This window comes from Biomphalaria glabrata, chromosome 13, assembly GCF_947242115.1.
Source record: "Biomphalaria glabrata chromosome 13, xgBioGlab47.1, whole genome shotgun sequence".
Taxonomy (NCBI): domain Eukaryota; kingdom Metazoa; phylum Mollusca; class Gastropoda; family Planorbidae; genus Biomphalaria; species Biomphalaria glabrata.
This window is the reverse complement of record NC_074723.1, coordinates 20,640,666-20,657,637: the sequence shown is the minus strand read 5'-3', so window position 1 is coordinate 20,657,637 and position 16,972 is coordinate 20,640,666. Positions and strand designations below refer to the sequence as shown.

The window sequence follows — 16,972 nt, the reverse complement described above, 5'->3', positions numbered from 1 at the left end:
TAAAATGAATCGAATAATCAGTCACTAATTTGACTAATCAGTAATCTAAATTGTTTTTTTTTTTTTTAAATGGCAAATGTTATTGATGACTTCTGACTTGTAAACCAGTTGCAGAGATTCTAGTTTTTATTTTGATGACATGTTACGATACATCAATGATATTTAGATAAACCTAGTGGAACAGACAGAAGGACCATTTAATATAAGGCAAAGAAGTAAGATGTTTATAATCCATCAAACTATGATCAAACTCACGGAGGACTTGTGTCATTTGTGACGGCATTTCATGCATTTACAGAAGCTACAAACTAGTCTACAAAAATGATAGGCTTGTCTTTGATTCCGAAGACTTATGAGGAATGCTATGTTTCCAGTGGCTACTCAGCCCCAGCTGTGACCTACATATTATGCCACACTGAGCACAGGCATAACCATTGTCCACCTGTGGTAGAATCAGTTGTTTTTTTTTCTTTTTGCCGCCTACCCTCGGCAATTAATTTTCATTGGTGTATACCACACCTTTGTAAGTGACCTCCAGCTGTCTCGCTCTGAAGCTGTATGCAACCAAGTGCTCTCTTATTCTATATCAGTTAAAGCAAGTTGGCGCCTAAGCTTGTCTTTAAAGCATTTCTGTGGTACCTCTTTATGTGCATATGACATGTTAGGCAAATAGGTTTCGGAATATATAGGTGTTTAAAATGAAACTCCAAACATCTGGACTTCCAGTAACCAAGAAAATAAGCTTAGGATTCAAAGAGACGACACTGGCATTTCAGCTAAGACAATCAGTAAAATTAATAGCAACTTTAATTGCTGTCCACCAAACAAGATAAAAAGAAACAAGTGTGGCTTCAATAGCATTGATGATATTTAGTTTACTTTTATCTCATTTACTAGTATTACTATTTCATTGACTAAGGTTTTTTATTGTCAAATATGCATAAGTACATGTACTAGTTCCTGCAATTTGATGAAAAATAATAATTAAATTGTGTGTAGTCTATATACAAATGTTTATAAGAGATGACAGCTTAGCTTAATTTACTTAATTTCAAAACTATGATTTTGTGTTCTGACTCTACTCTAAATAAATTATATTTTATTTTAAGAATGCAAAGTTGGAAATTCTGTTCTGATGAAAAAAAATTATTAAAATAAAGTAGATGTTTATGGTTTCTTTGTATTTATTTTTAAATTATTTATTCATTAAAAATTAATTGTTCATTAACATTTACTTGAAGTAAAGATCAAAAACACAAATTCAATTCATGCAGATCACAGCCCATCACTTAAATGTATTTACTGTCAATTCTACACACTATTCATTTCAAAATGTTGCTTTAAATTGTTATATGACACAATCAAAGTACTGGTACCTCACATTGATGTAGGCCTAAAGCACCTGAAATAATGACAAATTTTCATTCAATAACTTGTACTGTCTTTTATTATCAGACGTGTTAAAACTAATGACCTGTATCATCATCATTGGCCTCCTTCAGTCGTAGAAATAGAAAGACTAAGGTTTCATCTCAGAGCACACTTCCTCGTGTGGTTGGGGAGCCCTATTTCGGAGAGACACTCCTGTCCACAGATAGCGCAGGTTAAGGTGGCTTTTGCTTCGGTGGTAGGAAGGAGCTGGCAGTTTTTCGGATTGTACGTTTTTCTTCCTGAGCTGAGACCTATGTACTTTCACTGTCCATAGCTTTCTTGGTCACTGTCTCTCCATCTGTTGCGGTCTAAAGCTATGTCTTCCCAATTGTCAGTATTGATGTTCACTGATTTGAGGTCACGTTTTATTACATCTATGTAATGGAAGTGGGGGCGACCAGTTTTTCTTGTGTCAGTAGTGTGTTAAAACTAATGACCTGTGTATATAATTTATTAAGCAGGAGCATCAACAAATCTTGAACAATAATTGTCTACAGAAAAACTTTATTCTTATCCAAACAATATACATTTACAATGTATTTAAGCAAGTTAATTTATATTTATACAAATCTATATGGCCTAAAGATTATAGCGTATTTTGATGTGTGAATACCAAGTTACATTATTACATGAAAATAGTGTACTCATTTTTAAAATATTCTGGGTAATAAAAATAAAAAACTAATGATACAATAAAATTGAAGCATTAGTCAAAAAAAGAAAAATTTCACTCAAGATCTATGTGAACTCTGCTTGAAAATTAATTAATTAATTTTGAAATTAATAAAAAAAAAAATTATGGTTCTTTAGTCAATGGAATGATAGCAGCAATTATTTAACAATTTCATGATTATCCATTCATTTCAATATACTTATAACTGAAAAATAATTCATAAGGTTTAGATACAACCATTTGAAATAATGATTATAATTTTTTTCTTAATTTGCTTAATTCAAATCTAATATAAACAAGATTTCCTCTGTCAAGAAACTTATGAGGGAACAACATGCATGTTCTTCTCAGTAAGTTTTGCAAAGGGAATTAAAAATATTTAATTGATGTTGCTTTTTTTTTTGCCAACATTTTAAACCTTTGCACCAGGTTTTAGTTTTAAGGAGAATGCACCATATTTTATATGTTTACTTTTGTTAGATTCTTATTTTAATTTTAAAAAAGTAAAATTTCCCTTACCACTCATCCACTGCACTCCCTCTTGTTTTAATGCGGCTCAGATTAATAGTTTTCAAGTACAATATCGAACAGATTTAAAGAAATACTAAATCCAAACCTGTTGGCTGAATGACAGGATATACATAAATATGTATACAGCTTACAGTATAATATATATATCTTAAATTAAAATTGGTCCAAGACTTTTATTTTGCAACATGATGGGATTTTCCTTTCTGGTGGTGCTATGCAGGAGTCAAAGAATCTCATCTTTTCTCATAACAGAAAGTTATCTAGTTATAAAAATAAATAAAAGGATTTTTAAAAAAATTAAAAAATATGTGTGACATATGTGTTGACCATGCTAAACGTATATATGTTATTAATTATATAATTTTGCCATTCTAAAAATAGTCTGTACCTAAAAGGAGCTACTGCGTTAATGTGTGGACATGGCCCTGACCTTAATAGTTATGAATTATTACTATAGGTGAAGGCAGATGTTCAGTTAATTTGATGCACATTGAACTAATCTAAAAGCAACTATAACATATATTATGATTTACATTTTCATGGAAAACTAGTTTTTCAAAAATACAAGTACTTCAGCTTATGAGAAAAGTACATGGGAAAAATTGCAGTACCTTACCTTTAAGAGGTGCAATCATTGACTTTTCAGGAATGCATGCCTTTTTCTTGCATTTCCAAACATAACTGTAATTATACAATTAGGCATATTGGTTAATTTCTTTTGAAAACATTAAAATTAAAAAATAATATTATTAAATTGAAAACATTGTTGTATCAAACATACAAATTATCAGACAATTTTGCCTAATTTCATCTAACAGTTTATTGTAAAGGAATGGCCTGCACAACAGCCAAGGTATATTAGGCATTCATGAAAGATGAATGTGCTTAAGAGTGTTATAAATAAAAAAAAAAAAACTAGAGAAAAATGTTAAATTCCATCCCAGATAATTGGATGTTGCTTGACCATGAAAATCACACAATTCATAAAACATCTATTAGATAACTAAAATAAAAATTGTATAGTAGTACTTACATTAAATATTGAATGGATGCCCAGAGAGTAGAAATAGTATAAGTATGATCCTTGAGCCATTCTGGGACATCATCAGAACTGGTTGCCATGGTTCTACTTGTTAATAACTGAAACATTACAAACATTTTTTTTTATTTATAATTTATCACAGACTAGAATAGAAATGTTGCCAGGAAAAATACCAATGGTTAGAATACACCTGATGCTACTTTTGTAGCCTTATTACTGGTTAAAATGCACCAAAACTTCATTAATTAAATCTGATAAGAAACATATATGTATCACACAAGTCCAAGTTTATCAGAGTGTCATAGCAAATAATTAACTAGATATGTGAGTTTTAAATTAAAGCACTGAATTTCAGGGGATAGATCCAACTTGACACCACATCATTTATTATTTCATGAACTCATGGGTCTGGGTATGGCATGGAATGGAAACTATTATTTAATATATATGGGGTGTAGGCAAGGCATGGATTATAAATTGTCTTGTATAGATTAGATTGGGTAAAACTGCCAATCGAAGGTAACTTTTACTGATAGATCTGGATCAATTATAAATTTATGGGATCTAGGCCTGCATAAATTGTATCTTTTATTTATATATTTTATGTACATATATAACTAGTCTAGAATCTATAATTATATCTTAATAATAATTTTTGTAGATGTCATATAATATCTAACATATTAAGTATAAATCAGTAGATTTAGAATTTTAGCTATAGTGGAATATTTTTATATCCTAATCTGAACTGGATCTATATATCTAGAATTTAGATCAGTAGATTTAGTATTTTAGGTAGTAAAAACTTTTATATATTCTAAATCTAAACTGGATCTAGATCTAATTAATCGAGAAGCTTAGATATAGAAGACTAGTTGTAAAGATTTGACTACACTATGGCTAATGCACTAGCTTAGTAGGCCTACTAGATAGATCAAGAGACATAGTACTAATAGACTCGTCTTGTCTCGTTGGGCCTCTCAAATCAGCTACAGACTTTAGAGACAATTTAGGACTTGAAGGTGAATATCAATCCAATTCAAAGATCTACAATCTACATGTTAGAGTCTAACTAGAGATGCTAGATCTAGAAAATCTAGTCTAGAAGGCTTATCAATAAAAAATAAAATCAATCATTTCTAAAGTTTGTAAAATTATATGTAGATCTAATCTATCTATTTATAATATAATAAAAATCTATGTCTACTTTTTAAATATTTAAAATGATATGGCTGATGATATTAATTATTTTAATTACTGTCACATACAAAGTAACAAAATAATTAGATCTTATACTAACTCATAGACTCATACTTTATTGTATTAAACCTTGGAGTTTACGTTCCACTATCTTGACTTGACTATATTGACTAAATAAAGGGCACTATGATTATAGATGTAGATTATTATCTATGATGATGATGTTTATCAACTGGTAGATCTGTAAGTAGTATCGTCACTTTAAGTATAATCAGTATAACCACTGCATTCATTTCATTCACTGTCTGTATCAATAATCGTGTGAATGTGATGTGAAAGTGAAGTCTAGATTTAGATAGAATTGATAGATTATAGATCTACTATTAAAAAGTATTAACTATACTTAATACTAACTATAGTGTCTATACTATAGTATAGCCAGTATGACTCGTATGAGTATACTCATATACTGTAAAAGTGTATAATAGTATTGTATAAGTATAGCCTACTATAGCTATAGACAGACTAGATTCTAGGTCTAGATGATCGATAGATCTAGACTCTAGACTAGATCTATAAATATTCATATTGACAATTATTAATCTCATGTATGGTCTACATCTAGATAAAATAGAGTGGATCTCATGACTGTCTATATTAGATCTATTGATTATTTTTTTTTAAACGTTAAATAAATCTAGACCTTAGTCTTTAACTTTAGTCTAGGTGTTGTAGATCTATATTATTCTAGATATTATACAAGAGATCTAGAATCTAGATCAATATAAGTTCGGTTTTTTAAAAATTCGCATTCAAAATTTTAAATACCCAGATTTAAGTATTTATATACCCATATTGGTAGGTCCGAGTTAATCATTTATTAGATCTATTAAAGCATGTCTATATACAAGATTATTATTTTAAAAATATATTATTATATAAAAGATATAGTTATGAATATTTACTTTAAAAAATTAAACAAAATGAATTTTTTCACTTTTGCCAATTAACACTCTGGCTAGCAAAAAGGATGACTCCTCAAAACTGTGAAAAGACGATAACTGCATGGGTTGGTTTGGAATTGTATTTTGTAAGACTAATTTTCAAAACATATCCTTCATGAGAGAGAACGAAAAAAAGGTTGTCAAAAAAAAAAAAAAGCTGGCTGGACTACGCAAATAATGGACCAGCCTCTCTCTCTTGATATCTTGTTAAGAACATTGGTGACCGGGAAAAGTGGATGGTTTTGTTGCGCGGGACAGATGATAAAAAAGACATGTACATAAAAAAAATTCCAGATTTTGTGTAAAATACCCAAATGAGGAAGTACTGGAAACACCTATTTTAACGAAGTGGCCTTAAAAAAAAATCTTTTGTGACGATCCATTATTCAGGGAAATTGTATCTATTTTATCAGATAGTCAGAAAATGGATAAAGTTTTTACAGATCTAATAAAATATAGTGTGGGGAAGTTTTACTCTCAATGAAGGTCAATCCAAGTGGCTCTCGGAGTAAATTTCTTCTTTGGCATCCTCATCGATTTTTCAAATTGGTATGGTGCGCGAAAATGATGCGCGACGGCACTCTGATCATAAAATCTCGAAGCTGGTGTTCCATTAGTATAGTTCCATGATTAGAGCAAACATTTGTACAATCGAACACAAGATATACATTGAGACCCTAGTTTCTCTTTAACATTACATTTGCTTTGAAAGAAGAAAGGAAAGTGTTTTTTTTTTAAAGTTTGTAATGTATAGTTTACGATATCTCCTTAGGAATATTACTTGTTTTTCTAGATTAACACTTACTAATATTATAAGTCTGTATTGACATAGTCCCATAGTCGTCTATCACAGAGATTCTCAAACTTATTCAATTCAAGCCATACGATATTATCGGACCCCGATGTGGCTTGATTTGTCTGCCCTAATCAAATATGTCTAAAGCTGCTGGGATAATGAAACTCTCTATAACCTGTGAGCTTTCTTCTCAGCGCTATGCACAAAACAGTGAATATAGGAAGCCTTTAGAGCTTTTTATTCACTGTTGTCACATTGGTAATAAATTTCTGCTGATTTAGTTACATTGTCGATAAATGTTTGAAGAATTTAACGGCCTTGTCTTTTAGTCCATTAAGATTTGCGAAAATCATGACGCTTCAGTTTAGTTCGTTTCGTTTACTAACACATTCAACCAAATGAAACATTGTGGGTGATCATTTTTTTTTGTGCATTTGTGTCGGTTTAAATCTGAATTGTACAATATTTAGGAGCGTATTTACGTAATTGTGCCTTGCATGGTGCGCCCTCTCTTACGGTATCATGCCTTACAGTTCATAGTCACTATTTCAAGTACACCCTTTTCCTATTCTTCAGATGCCCACTTTCGTTGCAAACATTAGTCCATGGGCGTACAAAAACAAACAATTTACTAAACACGAATTACTTGCTGTCTTAATAATGAATCACAAACGTGCAAGATGAATGACCAGACTGATGTCGATATCGTGGAGTCTCAGGGTCGCCGGTTGGAAACTAGTTCTTTCAATGGCGTGATGAATCAGAGAAATTGAAAGAAGAATTGGTTAGTAAAATAATAACATTTGATTTTCAGGCACAAAATAAATAAATACAATTCTTTGAGAAGTGGCGTCCACAAATGACATCCTGACAGAATGGTTTGTAATGGAGATATTAAATAGTAGTGAGGGGCGAGCTGATTATTATTCAAATTATCAGATTGAATAAACTAGCGTTTAACTGAGGACATATTTTAATTGTATACACTTTTCATTTATCTACGGACCCCCTACGATCGTCTCGCTGGGTCCGCTCACCACAATTGGAGAACCATTGATCTCTTAGAATACGAAAAGGGCTATTGAACTATTATCGTTTCATGCTTGTAATATCGAAACCTGCCTTTTAATACGGATTTCTGAACTTGAGGCTGTACCAAATACAACACAATCTTTCTTTTTTCTTCTTTCTATTTTAACTAGCAAGTATACAAATGTTCATTTAAAAAAAAAAATCCCCCTGCTGCTTTTTAGTAAAAACCATAATATAATAGCGTGAAGATTATTCGATTGATAGTCTCTCTTTCTTCAAACAAAACCAGTAAATGTAACATAAAATACAACAAATACAAATCAATTCTCTCCTTTACAGACTTTAGAACACAAAACTATTTTGGTGTTGGCTGATGTTTTATTAGTGCAAGAAGTCTTCCCACTGAGCTTGGAGCAAATCAAGTGTTCTTTATGAATATTGCAGCTAATGACTTCTACATAAGACGTTACACGAAATGAACATGTACGTCTTAAGTATTCACTGAACTATTTACTGACTACACAGAAACATTAAGTCGAGGGCGGCGACACTGTTTAATAAACAATTAAAACAAGCAAAATAATAAAAAAATATATATAAAATCTTATCTAAAGGGGAAGAACTTCGTCCTTAAAACTATATCTACAAATAATGTACAAGTTATTTCCCTTATTTGGTATCAAACAAAATAATTAACTACCAATAATTAATTGACAAATTGACCAATTTTGTTTATTGATTCATTTTTTCGTTAGGTACAATAAATAATTGTTTAAAGTATTAACTTGATAGGAGAATGCGTGAGGGAGAAATAGCGTTAACAATTATTTAAGGGGACTAAAGCCAACGAATTTAACCATATCTCTGAATACTGAAGTATTAGTTTCCCTTGTTGCTATAAAAACATAATGAGTCGCCAATAATTAATTCTCATATTTTTACTTTTTTTTTTATTGATTCATGTTTTGTCTATGTCAATGAATGTTAGTGCGAAGTTTCAGCTTGATCCGAGAATGGGAGTGGGAGAAATAACGTGTACACATTTTTTACCCGACAGACAAAGAGACAGAGGGATTTGATATAAGCTTTTTTTTAAAAAGAAAAGCCAATTTCATTATAAAATGATGATGTTTTGAAAATAGCCGTCCAGTGTCCAGCAAGTGCACTCTTTGAACCCTTGAAGATTGTGCAAGCTAAATTAGGTATAGAAGGGTATGTCAAAAAAAAGTTTTTAAAATTTTCTGATAAAGTTTTTTAGTTGAATTTAAAACCGTTAACAACGAAAACAAGATAAAAAAAAGAACCGTTATAACAATCCCATTAAATGACTAATGGCGCCTGTATTTTACGATGCTATATCGGGTTGACAATGTGGTAGACCCTGCAGAGTGAACCGCCTGGACAAATCCTGTCTAATGACCGACGCATGGAGTGCTTAGTGCGTAAAGGTTTCTTAAACGACTCCATTCTCTGTGGTCAGTTTCACAATAGCGGAGTTCAGTCGGACAGGCCAGACCGTGAAATGCTGTACAACGAAACTCCTTCGGTAGCGTTAAATGTCATTTTTCGGTCTCCCATGCACGGATCAGTGGTTGGTGTCCAATAGACATAAATTGGTTTGGACCGAAAGGGTGGACAGAACAGATATGATGTGCACTGATTGCTCACAATTGTGGTAGCGCACTGAAGTGAAGCTAGACGTTGGCGGCAGGGTCACTCTAACAGCAGGACATAGCAGAGGACTGAAGTTCCGTCGGCGCCATAAGGAAACAATTAGGAAGGCATAATCCCAGTCGCACCCCACCCTACATTTTCAAGAATGTCGAATTACATTTTAAATCGTTACTTTCGTAAAGTGTCGTGTGAATATACTGCTTCATTGATACAATCTCACAATCTCTTGTTCTATTTATGTACATTTAATTCTTTCACTTGTTCCATTTATCTACATTTATTCTTTCACTTGTTCCATTTATCTACATTTATTTATTTCTTTCACTTGTTCCATTTATCTACATTTACTTCTTTCTTTCACTTAATCTATTTATCTACATTTATTTTTTCACTTGCTCCATTTATCTACATTTATTCTTTCATTTTTTCCATTTATCTACATTTATTCTTTCACTTGCTCCATTTATCTACATTTATTTATTTCTTTCACTTGTTCCATTTATCTACATTTACTTCTTTCTTTCACTTGTTCCATTTATCTACATTTATTCTTTCATTTGTTCCATTTATCTATATTTATTCTTTCGCTTGCTCCATTTATCTACATTTATTCTTTCATTTGTTCCATTTATCTACATTTATTCTTTCACTTGTTCCATTTATCTACATTTATTCTTTCACTTGTTCCATTTATCTACATTTATTCTTTCATTTGTTCTATTTATCTACATTTATTCTTTCACTTGTTCCATTTATCTACATTTATTCTTTCATTTGTTCCATTTATCTACATTTACTTCTTTCTTTCACTTGTTCCATTTATCTACATTTATTTACTTCTTTCACTCGTTCCATTTATCTACATTTACTTCTTTCTTTCACTTGTTCCATTTATCTACATTTATTCTTTCACTTGTTCCATTTATCTACATTTACTTCTTTCTTTCACTTGTTCCATTTATCTACATTTATTCTTTCACTTGTTCCATTTATCTACATTTACCTCTTTCTTTCGCTTGTTCCATTTATCTACATTTATTCTTTCACTTGTTCCATTTATCTACATTTACTTCTTTCTTTCACTTGTTCCATTTATCTACATTTACTTCTTTCTTTCACTTGTTCCATTTATCTACATTTATTCTTTCACTTGTTCCATTTATCTACATTTACTTCTTTCTTTCACTTGTTCCATTTATCTACATTTATTTACTTCTTTCACTTGTTCCATTTATCTACATTTACTTCTTTCTTTCACTTGTTCCATTTATCTACATTTATTCTTTCACTTGTTCCATTTATCTACATTTACTTCTTTCTTTCACTTGTTCCATTTATCTACATTTACTTCTTTCTTTCACTTGTTCCATTTATCTACATTTATTCTTTCACTTGTTCCATTTATCTACATTTACTTCTTTCTTTCACTTGTTCCGTTTATCTACATTTACTTCTTTCTTTCACTTGTTCCATTTATCTACATTTATTCTTTTACTTGTTCCATTTATCTACATTTACTTCTTTCTTTCATTTGTTCCATTTATCTACATTTACTTCTTTCTTTCACTTGTTCCATTTATCTACATTTACTTCTTTCACTTGTTCCATTTATCTACATTTATTCTTTCACTTGTTCCATTTATCTACATTTATTCTTTCACTTGTTCCATTTATCTACATTTATTCTTTCACTTGTTCCATTTATCTACATTTATTCTTTCACTTGTTCCATTTATCTACATTTATTCTTTCACTTGTTCCATTTATCTACATTTATTCTTTCACTTGTTCCATTTATCTACATTTATTCTTTCACTTGTTCCATTTATCTACATTTATTCTTTTACTTGTTCCATTTATCTACATTTACTTCTTTCTTTCACTTGTTCCATTTATCTACATTTATTCTTTCACTTGTTCCATTTATCTACATTTATTCTTTCACTTGTTCCATTTATCTACATTTACTTCTTTCACTTGTTCCATTTATCTACATTTATTCTTTCACTTGTTCCATTTATCTACATTTATTCTTTCACTTGTTCCATTTATCTACATTTATTCTTTCACTTGTTCCACTTATCTACATTTATTCTTTCACTTGTTCCATTTATCTACATTTATTCTTTCACTTGTTCCATTTATCTACATTTATTCTTTTACTTGTTCCATTTATCTACATTTACTTCTTTCTTTCACTTGTTCCATTTATCTACATTTATTCTTTCACTTGTTCCATTTATCTACATTTATTCTTTCACTTGTTCCATTTATCTACATTTACTTCTTTCACTTGTTCCATTTATCTACATTTATTCTTTCACTTGTTCCATTTATCTACATTTATTCTTTCACTTGTTCCATTTATCTACATTTATTTTTTCACTTGTTCCATTTATCTACATTTATTCTTTCACTTGTTCCATTTATCTACATTTATTCTTTCACTTGTTCCATTTATCTACATTTACTTCTTTCTTTCACTTGTTCCATTTATCTACATTTACTTCTTTCTTTCACTTGTTCCATTTATCTACATTTACTCCTTTCTTTCACTTTTTCGTGATTTTTAGAAACCCCGACCAACAATATGGCGCAACCCACTAAATTGAACTAAAACCAACTCAAACTATAAATATGTATTATTAGGTAGCTAATCTTTTTCTACAGGTGAAATAATCTGATACGATTACAGTTCTCCTAAACAATTTTCCTTATAAAACTCTGCAGATTGTTAAGAGAAGCCTTCAGTTTGAAACAACACATCATCCAGAGCGTGTTGACTTTCTTAACTCTTTGTGAGCCGTTCAAAGTTCACTTTGCCAATTCTTTGAGAACCACACGAGGTTCATTTTCTTAGTAAGCCAAAAGCCAACCCTTCATTATAATATTACAGATTTCACCCAACTTCAACAAGGCAGGGCTTGCCTTAGACTTAGGTAAACACGGCAGTCTCCAATTGGTGGGGGCCTCAAACAGGACTAAAAAAAAAATTTAGAAAAAAACATGGCGAAATGTAGATCGAATCTCAAACATACAGGGCACTGGGACTCAATGTTTATTCAATTAACTGTATCTCTACTACGGAAATAATGAAATATGAATTTCATTTTTTTTTGTTGGTCAACTTAGCTATAGATGTTTGTAAAATGTTTTGTTTGAAAAATGTTTTACATGTTTCGGATGTTCCTTCAGAGTTGAAGATAATTACTTCCTAGTCCAAACCTCCCGCAGGACGACGTAGGATGGGAGCGGCGGGTTTGAACCCGGGACCAACTATAAATCTAAACGACAGTCCAGCGCGCAAACCGCACGACCAGGCAGCCATCTGACAGTCTTCTAATAATTAAGTAATTTTTTTTTTATTTCTTTTGTGGCCACAAAATTCACTTTGCCTAGAGCCTCCAAGTATCTAAGGCCGGCCCTCACTGTTTAGGAATAAGGGATGACTAGAACACACAAGCAACAGATAAAAGAACATTTTTTAAAACCAAAGATTATCTCAGGGGAAATAACCACTAATTACTACCATTTATCTGGGAGGCGCTGTGGCAGAGCGGTAAAGCGCTTGGCTTCCGAACCGGGTTCGGGGTTCGAATCCTGGTGAAGACAATCCTTTTTAATTTTGGGATCTTCGGGCGTCCACCCAGCTCTAATGACATGACATTAGTTGGGGAATAGTAAAGGCGGTTGGTCGTTGTGCTGGCCAAATGACACCCTCGTTAAACGTCGGCCACAGAACCAGATGACCTTTACATCATCTGCCCTATAGACCACAAGGTCTGAAAGTGGAACTTTACTACCATTTATCAAAAAAGTACATGATTAGGCTCTCTTCCTGCTATGTAAAACAAAATTAATTAATTAGTACTAAATGATAAACTAAATTGTCAATTTTTGGATTGATAGATCACCAGGAATATTCTGCACAATTTCAACTTGATCCAAGAATGGAGAGTGGAAGAAAGTACTTGTCAAGAAGTAATAATTGGACTTAATTCATATATATCAACATCTCTCATTAAGTAGCATTTATTCCCCTTATTTTAAAAATAAAACAAAATAATGAATCACAACCATTAAATAACTAATTATCTTTTATTTTCTATTGATTCCTGTCTTGTCAGGTTCAATGAATACTTGTGCAACGTTTTACCTTGGTCCGAGAATGGGAAAGGGGAGAGAAAACATGTTCAAACTTTCTACCAGACAGAGTGAGTTGATAAACAAAAGTAACTAATCTTCCAATCACGAAAAATCTGACACCCGAAGATACAGACCTATATATTTTTAATATTGTTTCTTCCTTTTTTTTCTGGACTAAAATCTCCATGTGCAAGAATCAAATAACCAAGTGGCCAAATTATTACCACTAACGTGGTTGGACACACCCATGACACTACCACAAACGTATTTAGACACATACAAGACACTATCACTCCTTAGTTCAGTCACACAAACAACTTTACCACTTATGTGTTAATAGCCCTATCAGACACTACTACACATGTGTTCAGTCACTTAAAAGACACTGCCACTCTTGTGTTCAGCCACACACACACACACACAAGACACTTCCACACACGTGTCATAGAAAGTAAGACAAGCAGTAATCCTATACTTTGATTCCTAATCATTGTACTGCGAAATTCTCCAACAAGTAATTTCAGTCTTACAAGTGAGACAACGCGCGGAAAAAAAAAACAACCCTTAAAAAAAAATCAATAGTAAACAATCCTACCTTTGTTAGCACATGGTGAATGTAGAATTGAAAGCCGGTCGTAAAAAGCATACAAATACATAAAACACAATCACACGCACGTAAAAGGTAAAAAAAAAAGAAAATAATTCAGAGAAGGGAATATTTTTTGTTTTGTTTTTAGTTTGTCATTTAATTAAATCCTAGAGATCACAGCTTTGAGCTAGCGCTGAGAATGAGTGCGTCTAAGTGCGTGAGGGCTGTCCGTCTTCTGATTTCTTGTCTGAGTTCTAGAGACTAACAATGTATAAAGTACGAATATAATTAGTTCCCATAGTTTCTTTCTTTCTAAACATTAGAAAGACTAATTAATATTATTTACAGTAACAAGCAAAAGAAAAAAAAAGATTACTTTTTTAAAAACAAAAGCTTATCTAAGGGAAACAACCGCTAATTTACTGCCATTTATCTGAAAATGGCAGGGTTTAGCTCCCTTTCTGTCACATAAAACAAAATTAATTAATTAGTACTAATTGATTAATTAACTGCTAAGTTGTTTTTTTTTTATATAGATTTGTGTATGCTCATTGACTATGAATAGTTATGTAAAATTTTAACTTGATCCGATAGTGGGAAGTGCGAGAGAAATGTGTCAAAAATGTAATAGGGATTAAATCCATATATACACCCACATCTCTCATTAAGTAGCAGTTATTCCTCTTATTTAAATATCAAACTAATTAATTAATGACTAATTTTTTTTATTGATTCATGTCTTGTCATGCTTAATGAATAATTGTGCAAAAGTTTCAACATGATCCGAGAATGGGAAATGGGAGAAAAAAATATGTTCAAATTTTTACCAGACAGACAAATAGAGTGAGTTGATATAAGTTTTGTAAAAATATTTATTCTTAGTGGGGGTTTTTTGGTGGGGGTTTTTGGTGTTGTCATTGTTTATTTATTTGTTTATTATTGTTATTATTATTAATTAACAAACAAACGTATGTTGTTGTTTTTTGTCTAAAATCTAATTTAATTAAACTCTTTTTATCTTTTTCTCTCCTCAATTTCTCAAAATGTTTTCTCTTATTTTTCCCTTGCTTATATCAACTCACTCGGTGTGTGTGTGCGTCTGGTCAAAATCTTGTACACGTTACAACTTTGATTACATGATGAATTTTAATGAACGAGATATGTAAGAAAAACATAAATATATATTTCATCTGTTTTTCTTTCTTTTTTTTTTTTTCATCTCTCTCTCTCTCTCTTTATTTCTTCATTTTGCGCTTTTTTTTTTCTAATCTTTCTTTCCTTTTCACTCTGTTTTCCTCTCTCTCTCTCTTTCTCTCTCTCTCTCTCTCTCTCTCTCTCTCGCTCTAGCATACACAGCTACTTATCTTGGCATCAGAAGGACAAAAGAGTCCCTTGTTCAGATTCACACAAGACGTCCGAGCCCTGTCATCGATTTCTTTAAGTGTTCTCCAATTTAATCCCCTTCCCCTTTTTAAAAAGCTTTCAGAGAGATATAGGCCTGTGATAAGGAAGGGGGGGGGGGGTATATAATATATAAAGTTCAATCTCTCCCATTCCCCCACCAAAAAAAAAATTCATTTCCTGTTAGGTAACGTTTTCTTATTGTCCCTCCTCTTCGAAAAGTCATATACGCCCCTGCACTTGCCCCTGCTTCCGCCATTGCAGCCACCCTCGCACCAGTCCCTGATTGCAAACATTAATGACGAGTTTCACACCCTTTTTATGACAGGGATTTTAAAACTCAGAAACGTAACTCACTGCTAAATAACAGTTCATAACGCGAGGATGAAATTATGGATGAAAATTGGAGGCTGTTGCACACCAGAGGCTTTTACTGAAGGTAAAGAAAGACTCGTGCCTTTATAACAAGGTGTGAAATAGGCCATAATTATACGCCTTGTAGATCGTGCGTTCAAACTTGAAAAAGCTGGGCACTATATTTAGCTAATCCGTTAAGACAGCTTAAGGTGCAATTCCTTTTTTTTTTTTTGTTTCAATCTTCGCAGCAGTGTTTCTCAAACTTAGATACTCGTACTTATGATGATAATTCGGGCAGTAGGGTTGCCAAGTGCACTCCTAGAAAAAGGAAGATTCTCATTCCAAACCAACGCTACCTTACTGCTAAACTTTGACATGGGAAAGAATTCAGGAATTGATCTTGAGGAAAGAGCCGGAGCCATTATTCATTAGCAGTGGAGTGAGAGGGATTAGGGGGGCCAGGGCTGATGACCTCTTTAGGGGCCTCGGTATTTTGACATTCAACATCATGATATGAGATAATGGCGTAATATTTAATGTTAAAACAAATTTCGGACACTCTTTGGGGCCCTCCTCAAGTTTGGGTTCGGGAGAATTTTCAAATTTGGAACCTTCCCCCCACCCTAGTTATGCCACTGTTCATTGGGCAGTTTGCAGGACGCAGCTTGCAGGACACAGAGCTCAAATCTGACAGATATTGTAACACTCCTGATAGCAAACTCTATCAGATGTTTATTTTTGGACTCAACAGTCCCAGGAAACTGCTGCGCTGTGGGTATCCATTCTAGGCTCTAATAGATGAACGATTATTTTTTGAAGGCGGTCAATTTTAGAGATGGGAAACGAACCGAACCCGAACCGAACGAACCGAACTCGAACCTCACTTATGACCGAACCGAACCGAACCCGAACTTTGAAACTGCTTGGTACGAACCGAACCGAACGAACCCTCCTTTTCTTAACCGAACTAATTTTGCAATTTTTACATCCCTTTTTTATATTTTGGGTTTAAAATAAAAATTACTTCAATATTTTATTTAAATTCTAATGATTCCATTATACTTTGAAAACTTGGGAGGGGGGTGGTGGTATTTTG

At 32.4% G+C, this 16,972-nt stretch overlaps 1 long non-coding RNA gene across 1 annotated transcript; it reads right to left on the bottom strand.

Moving 5' to 3' along the window:
• Positions 1-1,918: 1,918 nt before the first annotated feature.
• On the bottom strand, positions 1,919-4,379 carry LOC129922530 (uncharacterized). The gene is made up of 3 exons (XR_008774543.1): positions 3,669-4,379; positions 3,252-3,316; positions 1,919-2,895 (listed from the first exon to the last, which is right to left on the bottom strand). It is a non-coding gene; the product is annotated as an uncharacterized LOC129922530 (long non-coding RNA).
• Between the last annotated feature and the right edge of the window lie 12,593 nt (positions 4,380-16,972).